This window comes from Megalopta genalis, chromosome 8 (assembly GCF_051020955.1).
Source record: "Megalopta genalis isolate 19385.01 chromosome 8, iyMegGena1_principal, whole genome shotgun sequence".
NCBI lineage: Eukaryota > Metazoa > Arthropoda > Insecta > Hymenoptera > Halictidae > Megalopta > Megalopta genalis.
Genome location: NC_135020.1, coordinates 2,960,001 through 2,981,185, shown reverse-complemented (window position 1 = coordinate 2,981,185; position 21,185 = coordinate 2,960,001).

Genomic DNA, 21,185 nt, shown 5'->3' with positions numbered 1-21,185 from the left:
AACAACTACAACAAGAACAGCAAGAACAACAACAAGAACAACAAGAACAACAAGAACAACAAGAACGACAAGAACAACAAGAACAACATGAACAACAAGTACAACAAGAACAACAAGAACAACAAGAACAACAAGAAGAACAACAAGAACAACAAGGAGAACAACAAGAACAACAAGAAGAACAACAAGAACAAGAAGAACAACAAGAAGAACAACAAGAACAACAACAAGAACAACAACAACAACAACTAGAACAAGAAGAACAACAAGAAGAACAACAAGAACAACAACAAGAACAACAACAACAACAACAACAACTAGAACAAGAAGAACAACAAGAACACCAAGAACAACAAGAACAACAGGAACAACAAGTACACCAAGATCAACAAGATCAACAAGAACAACAAGAACAACAAGATCAACAAAAACAACAAGATCAACAAGAGCAACAAGAACAACAAGGACAACAAGAACAACAAGAACAACAAGAACAACAAGAACAACAAGAACAACAAGAACAACAAGAACTACAACAACAACAAGGACAACAACAACAACTACAACAAGTACAACAAGAACAACAACAACAACAACAAGAACAACAAGAACAACAATTACAACGAGAACAACGAGAACAACGAGAACAACGAGAACAACGAGAACAACGAGAACAACGAGAACAACGGGAACAACGAGAACAACGAGAACAACAAGAACAACAAGAACAACAAGAACAACAAGATCAACAAGAACAACAAGAACAACAAGAACAACAAGAACAACAAGAACAACAAGAAAAACAAGAACAACAAGCCCAACAAGAGCAAAAAGAGCAACAAGAGCAACAAGAGCAACAAGAGCAACAAGAGCAACAAGAACAACAAGAACAACAAGAACAACAAGAACAACGAGAACAGCGAGAACAACGAGAACAACGAGAACAACGAGAACAACGAGAACAACGAGAACAACGAGTACAACGAGAACAACGAGAACAACGAGAACAACGAGAACAACAAGAGCAACAAGAACAACAAGAACAACAAGAACAACAAGAACAGCAAGAACAGCAAGAACAGCAAGAACAACAACAACAACAACAACAACAAGAACAACAATTACAACAAGAACAACGAGAACAACGAGGACAACGAGAACAACGAGAACAACGAGAACAACGAGAACAACGAGAACAACGAGAACAACGAGAACAACGAGAACAACGAGAACAACGAGAACAACGAGAACAACGAGAACAACGAGAACAACAAGAACAACAACGAGAACAACGAGAACAACGAGAATAACGAGAACAACGAGAACAACGAGAACAACGAGAACAACGAGAACAACGAGAACAACGAGAACAACGAGAACAACGAGAACAACGAGAACAACGAGAACAACGAGAACAACGAGAACAACGAGAACAACAAGAACAACAACGAGAACAACGAGAACAACGAGAACAACGAGAACAACCAGAACAACGAGAACAACGAGAACAACGAGATCAACGAGAACAACGAGAACAACGAGAACAACGATAACAACGAGAACAACGAGACCAACGAGAACAACGAGAACAACGAGAACAACGAGAACAACGAGAACAACGAGAACAACGGGAACAACGAGAACAACGAGAACAACAAGAACAACGAGAACAACGAGAACAACGAGAACAACGAGATCAACGAGAACAACGAGAACAACGAGAACAACAAGAACAACGAGAACAACAAGAACAACAACAAGAACAACAAGAACAGAAAGAACAACAAGGACAACAAGAACAAGAACAAGAACAGCAAGATCAACAACAACAAGAACTACATGAACAACAACAACAAGAACAACAAAAACAAGAACAACAACAAGAACAACAAGAACAACAACAAGAACAACCAGAACAACAAGAACAACAAAAACAAGAACAACAAGAACAACAACGACAACAAGAACAACAAGAACATCAAGAACAACGAGAACAACAACAACGTGAACAACAAGAACATCAACAACCAGAACAACAACAACAACAACAGCAACAAGAGCAACAAGAGCAACAAGAGCAACAAGAGCAACAAGAGCAACAAGAGCATCAAGAACAACAAGAACAACAAGAACAACAAGATCAACAAGAGCAACAACAACAACAAGAACAACAACAACAACAAGAACGGCAAGGACAACAACAACAACAACAACAAGAACAACAAGAACAAAAAGAACAACAAGGACAACAAGAACAAGAACAACAAGAACAACAACGACAACAAGAACAACAAGAACATCAAGAACAACGAGAGCAACAACAACATGAACAACAAGAACATCAACAACCAGAACAACAACAACAACAACAGCAACAAGAGCAACAAGAGCAACAAGTACAACAAGAACAACAAGAACAACAAGAACAACAAGAAGAACAACAAGAACAACAAGGAGAACAACAAGAACAACAAGAAGAACAACAAGAACAAGAAGAACAACAAGAAGAACAACAAGAACAACAACAAGAACAACAACAACAACAACTAGAACAAGAAGAACAACAAGAAGAACAACAAGAACAACAACAAGAACAACAACAACAACAACAACAACTAGAACAAGAAGAACAACAAGAACACCAAGAACAACAAGAACAACAGGAACAACAAGTACACCAAGATCAACAAGATCAACAAGAACAACAAGAACAACAAGATCAACAAAAACAACAAGATCAACAAGAGCAACAAGAACAACAAGGACAACAAGAACAACAAGAACAACAAGAACAACAAGAACAACAAGAACAACAAGAACAACAAGAACTACAACAACAACAAGGACAACAACAACAACTACAACAAGTACAACAAGAACAACAACAACAACAACAAGAACAACAAGAACAACAATTACAACGAGAACAACGAGAACAACGAGAACAACGAGAACAACGAGAACAACGAGAACAACGAGAACAACGAGAACAACGAGAACAACGAGAACAACGAGAACAACGGGAACAACGAGAACAACGAGAACAACAAGAACAACAAGAACAACAAGAACAACAAGAACAACAAGATCAACAAGAACAACAAGAACAACAAGAACAACAAGAAAAACAAGAACAACAAGAACAACAAGAGCAAAAAGAGCAACAAGAGCAACAAGAGCAACAAGAGCAACAAGAGCAACAAGAACAACAAGAACAACAAGAACAACAAGAACAACGAGAACAGCGAGAACAACGAGAACAACGAGAACAACGAGAACAACGAGAACAACGAGAACAACGAGTACAACGAGAACAACGAGAACAACGAGAACAACGAGAACAACAACGAGAACAACGAGAACAACGAGAACAACGAGAACAACAAGAGCAACAAGAACAACAAGAACAACAAGAACAACAAGAACTGCAAGAACAGCAAGAACAGCAAGAACAACAACAACAACAACAACAACAAGAACAACAATTACAACAAGAACAACGAGAACAACGAGGACAACGAGAACAACGAGAACAACGAGAACAACGAGAACAACGAGAACAACGAGAACAACGAGAACAACGAGAACAACGAGAACAACGAGAAAAACGAGAACAACGAGAACAACGAGAACAACGAGAACAACAAGAACAACAACGAGAACAACTAGAACAACGAGAATAACGAGAACAACGAGAACAACGAGAACAACGAGAACAACGAGAACAACGAGAACAACGAGAACAACGAGAACAACGAGAACAACAAGAACAACGAGAACAACGAGAACAACAAGAACAACAACGAGAACAACGAGAACAACGAGAACAACGAGAACAACCAGAACAACGAGAACAACGAGAACAACGAGATCAACGAGAACAACGAGAACAACGAGAACAACGATAACAACGAGAACAACGAGACCAACGAGAACAACGAGAACAACGAGAACAACGAGAACAACGGGAACAACGAGAACAACGAGAACAACAAGAACAACGAGAACAACGAGAACAACGAGAACAACGAGATCAACGAGAACAACAAGAACAACAACGAGAACAACAAGAACAACAACGAGAACAACAAGAACAACAACGAGAACAACAAGAACAACAAGAGCAACAAGAGCAACAAGAGCAACAAGAGCATCAAGAACAACAAGAACAACAAGAACAACAAGATCAACAAGAGCAACAACAACAACAAGAACAACAACAACAACAAGAACGGCAAGGACAACAACAACAACAACAACAAGAACAACAAGAACAAAAAGAACAACAAGGACAACAAGAACAAGAACAGCAAGAACAACAACAACAAGAACTACATGAACAACAACAACAAGAACAACAAAAACAAGAACAACAACAAGAACAACAAGAACAACAACAAGAACAACCAGAACAACAAGAACAACAAAAACAAGAACAACAAGAACAACAACGACAACAAGAACAACAAGAACATCAAGAACAACGAGAACAACAACAACATGAACAACAAGAACATCAACAACCAGAACAACAACAACAACAACAGCAACAAGAGCAACAAGAGCAACAAGAGCAACAAGAGCAACAAGAGCAACAAGAGCATCAAGAACAACAAGAACAACAAGAACAACAAGATCAACAAGAGCAACAACAACAACAAGAACAACAACAACAACAAGAACGGCAAGGACAACAACAACAACAACAACAAGAACAACAAGAACAAAAAGAACAACAAGGACAACAAGAACAAGAACAGCAAGAACAACAATAACAAGAACTACATGAACAACAGCAACAAGAACAACAAGAACAACAACAACAACAGGAACAACAAGAACCACAACGACAAGAACAACAACAACAAGAACAACAAAAACAAGAGCAACAAGAACAACAAGAGCAACAAGAACAACAAGAGCAACAAGAGCAACAAGAACAACAAGATCAACAAGAACAACAAGCACAACAAGAACAACAAGGACAACAACAACAAGGACAACAACAACAACAATAACAACAAGAACAACAACAACATGAACAACAAGAACATCAACAACCAGAACAACAAGAACAACAACAGCAACAAGAGCAACAAGAGCAACAAGAGCAACAAGAACAGCAAGAATAACAAGAGCAACAAGAACAACAAGAACAACAAGAACAACAAGAACAACAAGATCAACAAGATCAACAAGAACAACAAGAACAACAAGAACAACGGGAACAACAGGAACAACAAGAACAACAAGAACAACAAGAACAAGAACAGCAAGAACAACAACAGCAAGAACAACATGAACAACAACAACAAGAACAACAGGAACAACAACAACAACAACAACAACAAGAACAACAACAACAACAACAACAAGAACAACAAGAACAACAAGAACAACAAGAACAACAAGAACAACGAGAACAATGAGAACAACGAGAACAACGAGACCAACGAGAACAACGAGAACTACGAGAACAACGAGAACAACGAGAACAACGAGATCAACGAGAACAACGAGAACAACGAGAACAACAAGAACAACAAGAACATCAAGAACAAGAAGAACAACAAGAACAACAAGAACAACAAGAACAGCAAGAACAACAACAACAACAACAATAACAACAAGATCAACAAGAACAACAAGAACAACAAGAACAACAAGAACAACAAGAACAACCAGAACCCCAAGAACAACAAGAACAACAAGAACAACAACAAGATCAACAAGAACAACAAGAACAAGTACAACAAGGTCAACAAGAACAACAGCAGCATGAACAACAAGAAAAACAAGAACAACAAGAACAACAAGAACAACAAGAACAACAAGAACAACAAGATCAACAAGAACAACAAGAACAACAAGAACAACAAGAACAACAAGAACAACAAGAGCAACAAGAACAACAAGACCAACAAGAACAACAAGATCAACAAGAACAACAATAACAACAAGAACAACAAGAACAACAAGAACAACAAGAACAACAAGAACAACAAGAACAACAAGAACAACAAGAACAACAAGAACAACAAGAACCCAAGAACAACAAGAACAACAAGAACAACAAGAACAACAAGAACAACAAGAACAACAAGAACAACAAGAACAACAAGAACAACAAGAACAACAAGAACAACAAGAACAACAAGAACAACAAGAACAACAAGAACAACAAGAACAACAAGAACAACAAGAACAACAAGAACAACAAGAACAACAAGAACAACAAGAACAACAAGAACTACAAGAACAACAAAAACAAGAACAACATGAACAACAACAACAAGAACAACAGGAACAACAACAACAACAACAACAAGAACAACAACAACAACAACAACAACAACAAGAACAACAAGAACAACAAGAACAACGAGAACAACGAGACCAACGAGAACAACGAGAACAACGAGAACAACGAGAACAACGAGAACAACGAGACCAACGAGAACAACGAGAACAACGAGAACAACGAGAACAACGAGAACAATGAGAACAACGAGAACAACGAGAACAACGAGAACAACGAAAACAACGAGATCAACGAGAACAACGAGAACAACGAGAACAACAAGAACAACGAGAACAACAAGAACAACAACAAGAACAACAACAAGAACAACAGGAACAGAGAGAACAACAAGGACAACAAGAACAAGAACAGCAAGAACAACAACAACAAGAACTACATGAACAACAACAACAAGAACAACAAAAACGAGAACAACAACAAGAACAACAAGAACAACAACAAGAACAACCAGAACAACAAGAACAACAAAAACAAGAACAACAAGAACAACAACGACAACCAGAACAACAAGAACATCAAGAACAACGAGAACAACAACAACATGAACAACAAGAACATCAACAACCAGAACAACAACCACAACAACAGCAACAAGAGCAACAAGAGCAACAAGAGCAACAAGAGCATCAAGAACAACAAGAACAACAAGAACAACAAGATCAACAAGAGCAACAACAACAACAAGAACAACAAGAACAACAAGAACGGCAAGGACAACAACAACAACAACAACAACAAGAACAACAAGAACAAAAAGAACAGCAAGAACAACAACAAGAACAACAAGAACAAGAACAGCAAGAACAACAATAACAAGAACTACATGAACAACAGCAACAAGAACAACAAGAACAACAAGAACAACAAGAACAACAAGAACAACAAGAACAACAAGAACAACAAGAACAACAAGAACAACAAGAACAACAAGAACAACAAGAACAACAAGAACAACAAGAACAACAAGAACAACAAGAACAACAAGAACAACAAGAACAACAAGAACAACAAGAACAACAAGAACAACAAGAACAACTAGAACAACAAGAACAACAGGAACAACAAGAACAACAAGATCAACATGATCAGCAAGAACAACAAGAACAACAAGAACAACAAGAAGAACAACAAGAACAACTTGAACAACAAGAACAACAAGGACAAGAACAACAACTACAACAAGAACAGCAAGAACAACAGCAACAACAAGAACAACAACAACAACAAGAACAACAACAAGAACAACAAGAACAACAAGAGCAACAAGAACAACAAGAACAACAAGAACTACAACAACAACAAGGACAACAACAACAACAACAACAACAACAACAAGAACAACTAGAACAACAACAACAAGAACAACAAGAACAACAAGAACAACAAGAACAACGAGAACAACGAGAACAACGAGAACAACGAGAACAACGAGAACAACTAGAACAACGAGAACAACAAGAACAGCAAGAACAACAAGAACAGCAAGAACAACAAGATCAACAAGAACAACAACAAGAACAACAAGAGCAACAAGATCAACAAAAACAAATAGAACAACAAGAAGAACAAGGCCAACAAGAACAAGAAGAACAACAAGAACAACAAGAACAACAAGAACAACAAGAACAACAAGAACAACAAGAACAACAAGAACAACAAGAACAACAAGAACAACAAGAACAACAAGAACAACAAGAACAACAAGAACAACGAGAACAACGAGAACAACGAGAACAACGAGAACAACGAGAACAACGAGAACAACGAGAACAACGAGAACAACGAGAACAACGAGAACAACGAGAACAACGAGAACAACGAGAACAACGAGAACAACGAGAACAACGAGAACAACGAGAACAACGAGAACAACGAGAACAACGAGAACAACGAGAACAACGAGAACAACGAGAACAACGAGAACAACGAGAACAACGAGAACAACGAGAACAACGAGAACAACGAGAACAACGAGAACAACGAGAACAACGAGAACAACGAGAACAACGAGAACAACGAGAACAACGAGAACAACAAGAACAACAACGAGAACAACGAGAACAACGAGAACAACGAGAACAACGAGAACAACAAGAACAACGAGAACAACGAGAACAACAAGAACAACAAGAACAACAATAACAACAAGAACAACAAGAACAACTAGAACAACAAGAACAACAGGAACAACAAGAGCAACAAGAACTACCAGAACAACAAGAACAACAAGAACAACAAGAACGACAAGAACAACAAGATCAACAAGGACAACAACAACAATAACAACAACAAGAACAACAAGAACAAGAAGAACAAGAAGAACAAGAAGAACAAGAAGAACAAGAAGAACAACAAGAGCAACAAGAACAACTAGAACAACAAGAACAACAAGAACAACCGGAACAACAAGAACAACAAGAACAAGAACAACAAGAACAACAACAACAACAAGAACAACAAGGACAACATCAACAACAACAACAAGAACAACAAGAACAACAAGAACAACAAGAACAACTAGATCAACAAGAACAACAAGAACAACAAGAACAACAAGAACAACAAGAACAACAAGATCAACAAGAACAACAAGAACAACAAGAACAACAAGAACAACCAGAACAACAAGAACAGCAAGAACACAAAGAACTACAACAACAACAAGGACAACAACAACAACTACAACAAGAACAGCAAGAACAACAACAACAACAAGAACAACAAGAACAACAAGATCAACAGAAACCACAAGAACAACAAGAACAACAAGATCAACAAGGACAACAAGAACAACAAGAACAACAAGAACAACAAGAACAACAAGAACAACAAGAACAACAAGGACTACAACAACAACAACTACAACGAGAACAGCAAGAACAACAACAAGAACAACAAGAACAACAAGAACAACAAGAACGACAAGAACAACAAGAACAACATGAACAACAAGTACAACAAGAACAACAAAAACAACAAAAACAACAAGAACAACAAGAACAAGAAGAACAAGAAGAACAACAAGAACAACAAGAGCAACAAGAACAACAAGAACAACAAGAACAGCAACAAGAACAACAACAACAACAACAAGAACAACAAAAACAACAAAAACAACAAGAACAACAAGAACAACAAGAACAACAAGAACAAAAAGAACAACAAGAACAACAAGAACAACAAGAACAACAAGAAGAACAACAAGAACAACAAGAAGAACAACAAGAACAACAAGAAGAACAACAAGAACAAGGAGAACAACAAGAAGAACAACAAGAAGAACAACAAGAACAACAACAAGAACAACAACAACAACAACTAGAACAAGAAGAACAACAAGAACACCAAGAACACCAAGAACAACAAGAACAACAAGAACAACAAGAACAACGAGAACAACGAGAACAACGAGAACAACGAGAACAACCAGAACAACAAGAACAACAAGAACAGCAAGAACACAAAGAACTACAACAACAACAAGGACAACAACAACAACTACAACAAGAACAGCAAGAACAACAACAACAACAAGAACAACAAGAACAACAAGATCAACAAAAACCACAAGAACAACAAGAACAACAAGAACAACAAGGACAACAAGAACAACAAGAACAACAAGAACAACAAGAACAACAAGAACAACAAGAACAACAAGAACTACAACAACAACAACTACAACAAGAACAGCAAGAACAACAACAAGAACAACAAGAACAACAAGAACAACAAGAACGACAAGAACAACAAGAACAACATGAACAACAAGTACAACAAGAACAACAAGAACAACAAGAACAACAAGAAGAACAACAAGAACAACAAGGAGAACAACAAGAACAACAAGAAGAACAACAAGAACAAGAAGAACAACAAGAAGAACAACAAGAACAACAACAAGAACAACAACAACAACAACTAGAACAAGAAGAACAACAAGAAGAACAACAAGAACAACAACAAGAACAACAACAACAACAACAACAACTAGAACAAGAAGAACAACAAGAACACCAAGAACAACAAGAACAACAGGAACAACAAGTACACCAAGATCAACAAGATCAACAAGAACAACAAGAACAACAAGATCAACAAAAACAACAAGATCAACAAGAGCAACAAGAACAACAAGGACAACAAGAACAACAAGAACAACAAGAACAACAAGAACAACAAGAACAACAAGAACTACAACAACAACAAGGACAACAACAACAACTACAACAAGTACAACAAGAACAACAACAACAACAACAAGAACAACAAGAACAACAATTACAACGAGAACAACGAGAACAACGAGAACAACGAGAACAACGAGAACAACGAGAACAACGAGAACAACGGGAACAACGAGAACAACGAGAACAACAAGAACAACAAGAACAACAAGAACAACAAGATCAACAAGAACAACAAGAACAACAAGAACAACAAGAACAACAAGAACAACAAGAAAAACAAGAACAACAAGCCCAACAAGAGCAAAAAGAGCAACAAGAGCAACAAGAGCAACAAGAGCAACAAGAGCAACAAGAACAACAAGAACAACAAGAACAACAAGAACAACGAGAACAGCGAGAACAACGAGAACAACGAGAACAACGAGAACAACGAGAACAACGAGAACAACGAGTACAACGAGAACAACGAGAACAACGAGAACAACGAGAACAACGAGAACAACGAGAACAACAAGAGCAACAAGAACAACAAGAACAACAAGAACAACAAGAACAGCAAGAACAGCAAGAACAGCAAGAACAACAACAACAACAACAACAACAAGAACAACAATTACAACAAGAACAACGAGAACAACGAGGACAACGAGAACAACGAGAACAACGAGAACAACGAGAACAACGAGAACAACGAGAACAACGAGAACAACGAGAACAACGAGAACAACGAGAACAACGAGAACAACGAGAACAACGAGAACAACAAGAACAACAACGAGAACAACGAGAACAACGAGAATAACGAGAACAACGAGAACAACGAGAACAACGAGAACAACGAGAACAACGAGAACAACGAGAACAACGAGAACAACGAGAACAACGAGAACAACGAGAACAACGAGAACAACGAGAACAACAAGAACAACAACGAGAACAACGAGAACAACGAGAACAACGAGAACAACCAGAACAACGAGAACAACGAGAACAACGAGATCAACGAGAACAACGAGAACAACGAGAACAACGATAACAACGAGAACAACGAGACCAACGAGAACAACGAGAACAACGAGAACAACGAGAACAACGAGAACAACGAGAACAACGGGAACAACGAGAACAACGAGAACAACAAGAACAACGAGAACAACGAGAACAACGAGAACAACGAGATCAACGAGAACAACGAGAACAACGAGAACAACAAGAACAACGAGAACAACAAGAACAACAACAAGAACAACAAGAACAGAAAGAACAACAAGGACAACAAGAACAAGAACAAGAACAGCAAGAACAACAACAACAAGAACTACATGAACAACAACAACAAGAACAACAAAAACAAGAACAACAACAAGAACAACAAGAACAACAACAAGAACAACCAGAACAACAAGAACAACAAAAACAAGAACAACAAGAACAACAACGACAACAAGAACAACAAGAACATCAAGAACAACGAGAACAACAACAACGTGAACAACAAGAACATCAACAACCAGAACAACAACAACAACAACAGCAACAAGAGCAACAAGAGCAACAAGAGCAACAAGAGCAACAAGAGCAACAAGAGCATCAAGAACAACAAGAACAACAAGAACAACAAGATCAACAAGAGCAACAACAACAACAAGAACAACAACAACAACAAGAACGGCAAGGACAACAACAACAACAACAACAAGAACAACAAGAACAAAAAGAACAACAAGGACAACAAGAACAAGAACAACAAGAACAACAACGACAACAAGAACAACAAGAACATCAAGAACAACGAGAACAACAACAACATGAACAACAAGAACATCAACAACCAGAACAACAACAACAACAACAGCAACAAGAGCAACAAGAGCAACAAGTACAACAAGAACAACAAGAACAACAAGAACAACAAGAAGAACAACAAGAACAACAAGGAGAACAACAAGAACAACAAGAAGAACAACAAGAACAAGAAGAACAACAAGAAGAACAACAAGAACAACAACAAGAACAACAACAACAACAACTAGAACAAGAAGAACAACAAGAAGAACAACAAGAACAACAACAAGAACAACAACAACAACAACAACAACTAGAACAAGAAGAACAACAAGAACACCAAGAACAACAAGAACAACAGGAACAACAAGTACACCAAGATCAACAAGATCAACAAGAACAACAAGAACAACAAGATCAACAAAAACAACAAGATCAACAAGAGCAACAAGAACAACAAGGACAACAAGAACAACAAGAACAACAAGAACAACAAGAACAACAAGAACAACAAGAACAACAAGAACAACAAGAACTACAACAACAACAAGGACAACAACAACAACTACAACAAGTACAACAAGAACAACAACAACAACAACAAGAACAACAAGAACAACAATTACAACGAGAACAACGAGAACAACGAGAACAACGAGAACAACGAGAACAACGAGAACAACGAGAGCAACGAGAACAACGAGAACAACGAGAACAACGAGAACAACGGGAACAACGAGAACAACGAGAACAACAAGAACAACAAGAACAACAAGAACAACAAGATCAACAAGAACAACAAGAACAACAAGAACAACAAGAAAAACAAGAACAACAAGAACAACAAGAGCAAAAAGAGCAACAAGAGCAACAAGAGCAACAAGAGCAACAAGAGCAACAAGAACAACAAGAACAACAAGAACAACAAGAACAACGAGAACAGCGAGAACAACGAGAACAACGAGAACAACGAGAACAACAAGAACAACAAGAACAACAAGAACAACAAGAACAACAAGAACAACAAGAACAACAAGAACAACAAGAACTACAACAACAACTACAACAAGAACAGCAAGAACAACAAGAACAACAAGAACAACAAGAACAACAAGAACAACAAGAACAACAAGAACAACAAGAACAACAAGAACAACAAGAACAACAAGAACAACAAGAACAACAAGAACAACAAGAACAACAAGAACAACAAGAACAACAAGAACAACAAGAACAACAAGAACAACAAGAACAACAAGAACAACAAGAACAACAAGAACAACAAGAACAACAAGAACAACTAGAACAACAAGAACAACAGGAACAACAAGAACAACAAGATCAACATGATCAGCAAGAACAACAAGAACAACAAGAACAACAAGAAGAACAACAAGAACAACTTGAACAACAAGAACAACAAGGACAAGAACAACAACTACAACAAGAACAGCAAGAACAACAGCAACAACAAGAACAACAACAACAACAAGAACAACAACAAGAACAACAAGAACAACAAGAGCAACAAGAACAACAAGAACAACAAGAACTACAACAACAACAAGGACAACAACAACAACAACAACAACAACAACAAGAACAACTAGAACAACAACAACAAGAACAACAAGAACAACAAGAACAACAAGAACAACGAGAACAACGAGAACAACGAGAACAACGAGAACAACGAGAACAACTAGAACAACGAGAACAACAAGAACAGCAAGAACAACAAGAACAGCAAGAACAACAAGATCAACAAGAACAACAACAAGAACAACAAGAGCAACAAGATCAACAAAAACAAATAGAACAACAAGAAGAACAAGGCCAACAAGAACAAGAAGAACAACAAGAACAACAAGAACAACAAGAACAACAAGAACAACAAGAACAACAAGAACAACAAGAACAACAAGAACAACAAGAACAACAAGAACAACAAGAACAACAAGAACAACGAGAACAACGAGAACAACGAGAACAACGAGAACAACGAGAACAACGAGAACAACGAGAACAACGAGAACAACGAGAACAACGAGAACAACGAGAACAACGAGAACAACGAGAACAACGAGAACAACGAGAACAACGAGAACAACGAGAACAACGAGAACAACGAGAACAACGAGAACAACGAGAACAACGAGAACAACGAGAACAACGAGAACAACGAGAACAACGAGAACAACGAGAACAACGAGAACAACGAGAACAACGAGAACAACGAGAACAACGAGAACAACGAGAACAACGAGAACAACGAGAACAACGAGAACAACGAGAACAACGAGAACAACAAGAACAACAACGAGAACAACGAGAACAACGAGAACAACGAGAACAACGAGAACAACAAGAACAACGAGAACAACGAGAACAACAAGAACAACAAGAACAACAATAACAACAAGAACAACAAGAACAACTAGAACAACAAGAACAACAGGAACAACAAGAGCAACAAGAACTACCAGAACAACAAGAACAACAAGAACAACAAGAACGACAAGAACAACAAGATCAACAAGGACAACAACAACAATAACAACAACAAGAACAACAAGAACAAGAAGAACAAGAAGAACAAGAAGAACAAGAAGAACAAGAAGAACAACAAGAGCAACAAGAACAACTAGAACAACAAGAACAACAAGAACAACCGGAACAACAAGAACAACAAGAACAAGAACAACAAGAATAACAACAACAACAAGAACAACAAGGACAACATCAACAACAACAACAAGAACAACAAGAACAACAAGAACAACAAGAACAACTAGATCAACAAGAACAACAAGAACAACAAGAACAACAAGAACAACAAGAACAACAAGATCAACAAGAACAACAAGAACAACAAGAACAACAAGAACAACCAGAACAACAAGAACAGCAAGAACACAAAGAACTACAACAACAACAAGGACAACAACAACAACTACAACAAGAACAGCAAGAACAACAACAACAACAAGAACAACAAGAACAACAAGATCAACAGAAACCACAAGAACAACAAGAACAACAAGATCAACAAGGACAACAAGAACAACAAGAACAACAAGAACAACAAGAACAACAAGAACAACAAGAACAACAAGAACTACAACAACAACAACTACAACGAGAACAGCAAGAACAACAACAAGAACAACAAGAACAACAAGAACAACAAGAACGACAAGAACAACAAGAACAACATGAACAACAAGTACAACAAGAACAACAACAACAATAACAACAACAAGAACAACAAGAACAAGAAGAACAAGAAGAACAACAAGAACAACAAGAGCAACAAGAACAACAAGAACAACAAGAACAGCAACAAGAACAACAACAACAACAACAAGAACAACAAAAACAACAAGAACAACAAGAACAACAAGAACAACAAGAACAAAAAGAACAACAAGAACAACAAGAACAACAAGAACAACAAGAAGAACAACAAGAACAACAAGAAGAACAACAAGAACAACAAGAAGAACAACAAGAACAAGGAGAACAACAAGAAGAACAACAAGAAGAACAACAAGAACAACAACAAGAACAACAACAACAACAACTAGAACAAGAAGAACAACAAGAACACCAAGAACACCAAGAACAACAAGAACAACAAGAACAACAAGAACAACGAGAACAACGAGAACAACGAGAACAACGAGAACAACCAGAACAACAAGAACAACAAGAACAGCAAGAACACAAAGAACTACAACAACAACAAGGACAACAACAACAACTACAACAAGAACAGCAAGAACAACAACAACAACAAGAACAACAAGAACAACAAGATCAACAAAAACCACAAGAACAACAAGAACAACAAGAACAACAAGGACAACAAGAACAACAAGAACAACAAGAACAACAAGAACAACAAGAACAACAAGAACAACAAGAACTACAACAACAACAACTACAACAAGAACAGCAAGAACAACAACAAGAACAACAAGAACAACAAGAACAACAAGAACGACAAGAACAACAAGAACAACATGAACAACAAGTACAACAAGAACAACAAGAACAACAAGAACAACAAGAAGAACAACAAGAACAACAAGGAGAACAACAAGAACAACAAGAAGAACAACAAGAACAAGAAGAACAACAAGAAGAACAACAAGAACAACAACAAGAACAACAACAACAACAACTAGAACAAGAAGAACAACAAGAAGAACAACAAGAACAACAACAAGAACAACAACAACAACAACAACAACTAGAACAAGAAGAACAACAAGAACACCAAGAACAACAAGAACAACAGGAACAACAAGTACACCAAGATCAACAAGATCAACAAGAACAACAAGAACAACAAGATCAACAAAAACAACAAGATCAACAAGAGCAACAAGAACAACAAGGACAACAAGAACAACAAGAACAACAAGAACAACAAGAACAACAAGAACAACAAGAACTACAACAACAACAAGGACAACAACAACAACTACAACAAGTACAACAAGAACAACAACAACAACAACAAGAACAACAAGAACAACAATTACAACGAGAACAACGAGAACAACGAGAACAACGAGAACAACGAGAACAACGAGAACAACGAGAACAACGGGAACAACGAGAACAACGAGAACAACAAGAACAACAAGAACAACAAGAACAACAAGATCAACAAGAACAACAAGAACAACAAGAACAACAAGAACAACAAGAACAACAAGAAAAACAAGAACAACAAGCCCAACAAGAGCAAAAAGAGCAACAAGAGCAACAAGAGCAACAAGAGCAACAAGAGCAACAAGAACAACAAGAACAACAAGAACAACAAGAACAACGAGAACAGCGAGAACAACGAGAACAACGAGAACAACGAGAACAACGAGAACAACGAGAACAACGAGTACAACGAGAACAACGAGAACAACGAGAACAACGAGAACAACAAGAGCAACAAGAACAACAAGAACAACAAGAACAACAAGAACAGCAAGAACAGCAAGAACAGCAAGAACAACAACAACAACAACAACAACAAGAACAACAATTACAACAAGAACAACGAGAACAACGAGGACAACGAGAACAACGAGAACAACGAGAACAACGAGAACAACGAGAACAACGAGAACAACGAGAACAACGAGAACAACGAGAACAACGAGAACAACGAGAACAACGAGAACAACGAGAACAACAAGAACAACAACGAGAACAACGAGAACAACGAGAATAACGAGAACAACGAGAACAACGAGAACAACGAGAACAACGAGAACAACGAGAACAACGAGAACAACGAGAACAACGAGAACAACGAGAACAACGAGAACAACGAGAACAACGAGAACAACGAGAACAACAAGAACAACAACGAGAACAACGAGAACAACGAGAACAACGAGAACAACCAGAACAACGAGAACAACGAGAACAACGAGATCAACGAGAACAACGAGAACAACGAGAACAACGATAACAACGAGAACAACGAGACCAACGAGAACAACGAGAACAACGAGAACAACGAGAACAACGAGAACAACGAGAACAACGGGAACAACGAGAACAACGAGAACAACAAGAACAACGAGAACAACGAGAACAACGAGAACAACGAGATCAACGAGAACAACGAGAACAACGAGAACAACAAGAACAACGAGAACAACAAGAACAACAACAAGAACAACAAGAACAGAAAGAACAACAAGGACAACAAGAACAAGAACAAGAACAGCAAGATCAACAACAACAAGAACTACATGAACAACAACAACAAGAACAACAAAAACAAGAACAACAACAAGAACAACAAGAACAACAACAAGAACAACCAGAACAACAAGAACAACAAAAACAAGAACAACAAGAACAACAACGACAACAAGAACAACAAGAACATCAAGAACAACGAGAACAACAACAACGTGAACAACAAGAACATCAACAACCAGAACAACAACAACAACAACAGCAACAAGAGCAACAAGAGCAACAAGAGCAACAAGAGCAACAAGAGCAACAAGAGCATCAAGAACAACAAGAACAACAAGAACAACAAGATCAACAAGAGCAACAACAACAACAAGAACAACAACAACAACAAGAACGGCAAGGACAACAACAACAACAACAACAAGAACAACAAGAACAAAAAGAACAACAAGGACAACAAGAACAAGAACAACAAGAACAACAACGACAACAAGAACAACAAGAACATCAAGAACAACGAGAGCAACAACAACATGAACAACAAGAACATCAACAACCAGAACAACAACAACAACAACAGCAACAAGAGCAACAAGAGCAACAAGTACAACAAGAACAACAAGAACAACAAGAACAACAAGAAGAACAACAAGAACAACAAGGAGAACAACAAGAACAACAAGAAGAACAACAAGAACAAGAAGAACAACAAGAAGAACAACAAGAACAACAACAAGAACAACAACAACAACAACTAGAACAAGAAGAACAACAAGAAGAACAACAAGAACAACAACAAGAACAACAACAACAACAACAACAACTAGAACAAGAAGAACAACAAGAACACCAAGAACAACAAGAACAACAGGAACAACAAGTACACCAAGATCAACAAGATCAACAAGAACAACAAGAACAACAAGATCAACAAAAACAACAAGATCAACAAGAGCAACAAGAACAACAAGGACAACAAGAACAACAAGAACAACAAGAACAACAAGAACAACAAGAACAACAAGAACAACAAGAACTACAACAACAACAAGGACAACAACAACAACTACAACAAGTACAACAAGAACAACAACAACAACAACAAGAACAACAAGAACAACAATTACAACGAGAACAACGAGAACAACGAGAACAACGAGAACAACGAGAACAACGAGAACAACGAGAACAACGAGAACAACGAGAACAACGAGAACAACGAGAACAACGGGAACAACGAGAACAACGAGAACAACAAGAACAACAAGAACAACAAGAACAACAAGAACAACAAGATCAACAAGAACAACAAGAACAACAAGAACAACAAGAAAAACAAGAACAACAAGAACAACAAGAGCAAAAAGAGCAACAAGAGCAACAAGAGCAACAAGAGCAACAAGAGCAACAAGAACAACAAGAACAACAAGAACAACAAGAACAACGAGAACAGCGAGAACAACGAGAACAACGAGAACAACGAGAACAACGAGAACAACGAGAACAACGAGTACAACGAGAACAACGAGAACAACGAGAACAACGAGAACAACAACGAGAACAACGAGAACAACGAGAACAACGAGAACAACAAGAGCAACAAGAACAACAAGAACAACAAGAACAACAAGAACTGCAAGAACAGCAAGAACAGCAAGAACAACAACAACAACAACAACAACAAGAACAACAATTACAACAAGAACAACGAGAACAACGAGGACAACGAGAACAACGAGAACAACGAGAACAACGAGAACAACGAGAACAACGAGAACAACGAGAACAACGAGAACAACGAGAACAACGAGAACAACGAGAACAACGAGAACAACGAGAACAACGAGAACAACAAGAACAACAACGAGAACAACTAGAACAACGAGAATAACGAGAACAACGAGAACAACGAGAACAACGAGAACAACGAGAACAACGAGAACAACGAGAACAACGAGAACAACGAGAACAACAAGAACAACGAGAACAACGAGAACAACAAGAACAACAACGAGAACAACGAGAACAACGAGAACAACGAGAACAACCAGAACAACGAGAACAACGAGAACAACGAGATCAACGAGAACAACGAGAACAACGAGAACAACGATAACAACGAGAACAACGAGACCAACGAGAACAACGAGAACAACGAGAACAACGAGAACAACGGGAACAACGAGAACAACGAGAACAACAAGAACAACGAGAACAACGAGAACAACGAGAACAACGAGATCAACGAGAACAACAAGAACAACAACGAGAACAACAAGAACAACAACGAGAACAACAAGAACAACAACGAGAACAACAAGAACAACAAGAGCAACAAGAGCAACAAGAGCAACAAGAGCATCAAGAACAACAAGAACAACAAGAACAACAAGATCAACAAGAGCAACAACAACAACAAGAACAACAACAACAACAAGAACGGCAAGGACAACAACAACAACAACAACAAGAACAACAAGAACAAAAAGAACAACAAGGACAACAAGAACAAGAACAGCAAGAACAACAACAACAAGAACTACATGAACAACAACAACAAGAACAACAAAAACAAGAACAACAACAAGAACAACAAGAACAACAACAAGAACAACCAGAACAACAAGAACAACAAAAACAAGAACAACAAGAACAACAACGACAACAAGAACAACAAGAACATCAAGAACAACGAGAACAACAACAACATGAACAACAAGAACATCAACAACCAGAACAACAACAACAACAACAGCAACAAGAGCAACAAGAGCAACAAGAGCAACAAGAGCAACAAGAGCAACAAGAGCATCAAGAACAACAAGAACAACAAGAACAACAAGATCAACAAGAGCAACAACAACAACAAGAACAACAACAACAACAAGAACGGCAAGGACAACAACAACAACAACAACAAGAACAACAAGAACAAAAAGAACAACAAGGACAACAAGAACAAGAACAGCAAGAACAACAATAACAAGAACTACATGAACAACAGCAACAAGAACAACAAGAACAACAACAACAACAGGAACAACAAGAACCACAACGACAAGAACAACAACAACAAGAACAACAAAAACAAGAGCAACAAGAACAACAAGAGCAACAAGAACAACAAGAGCAACAAGAGCAACAAGAACAACAAGATCAACAAGAAC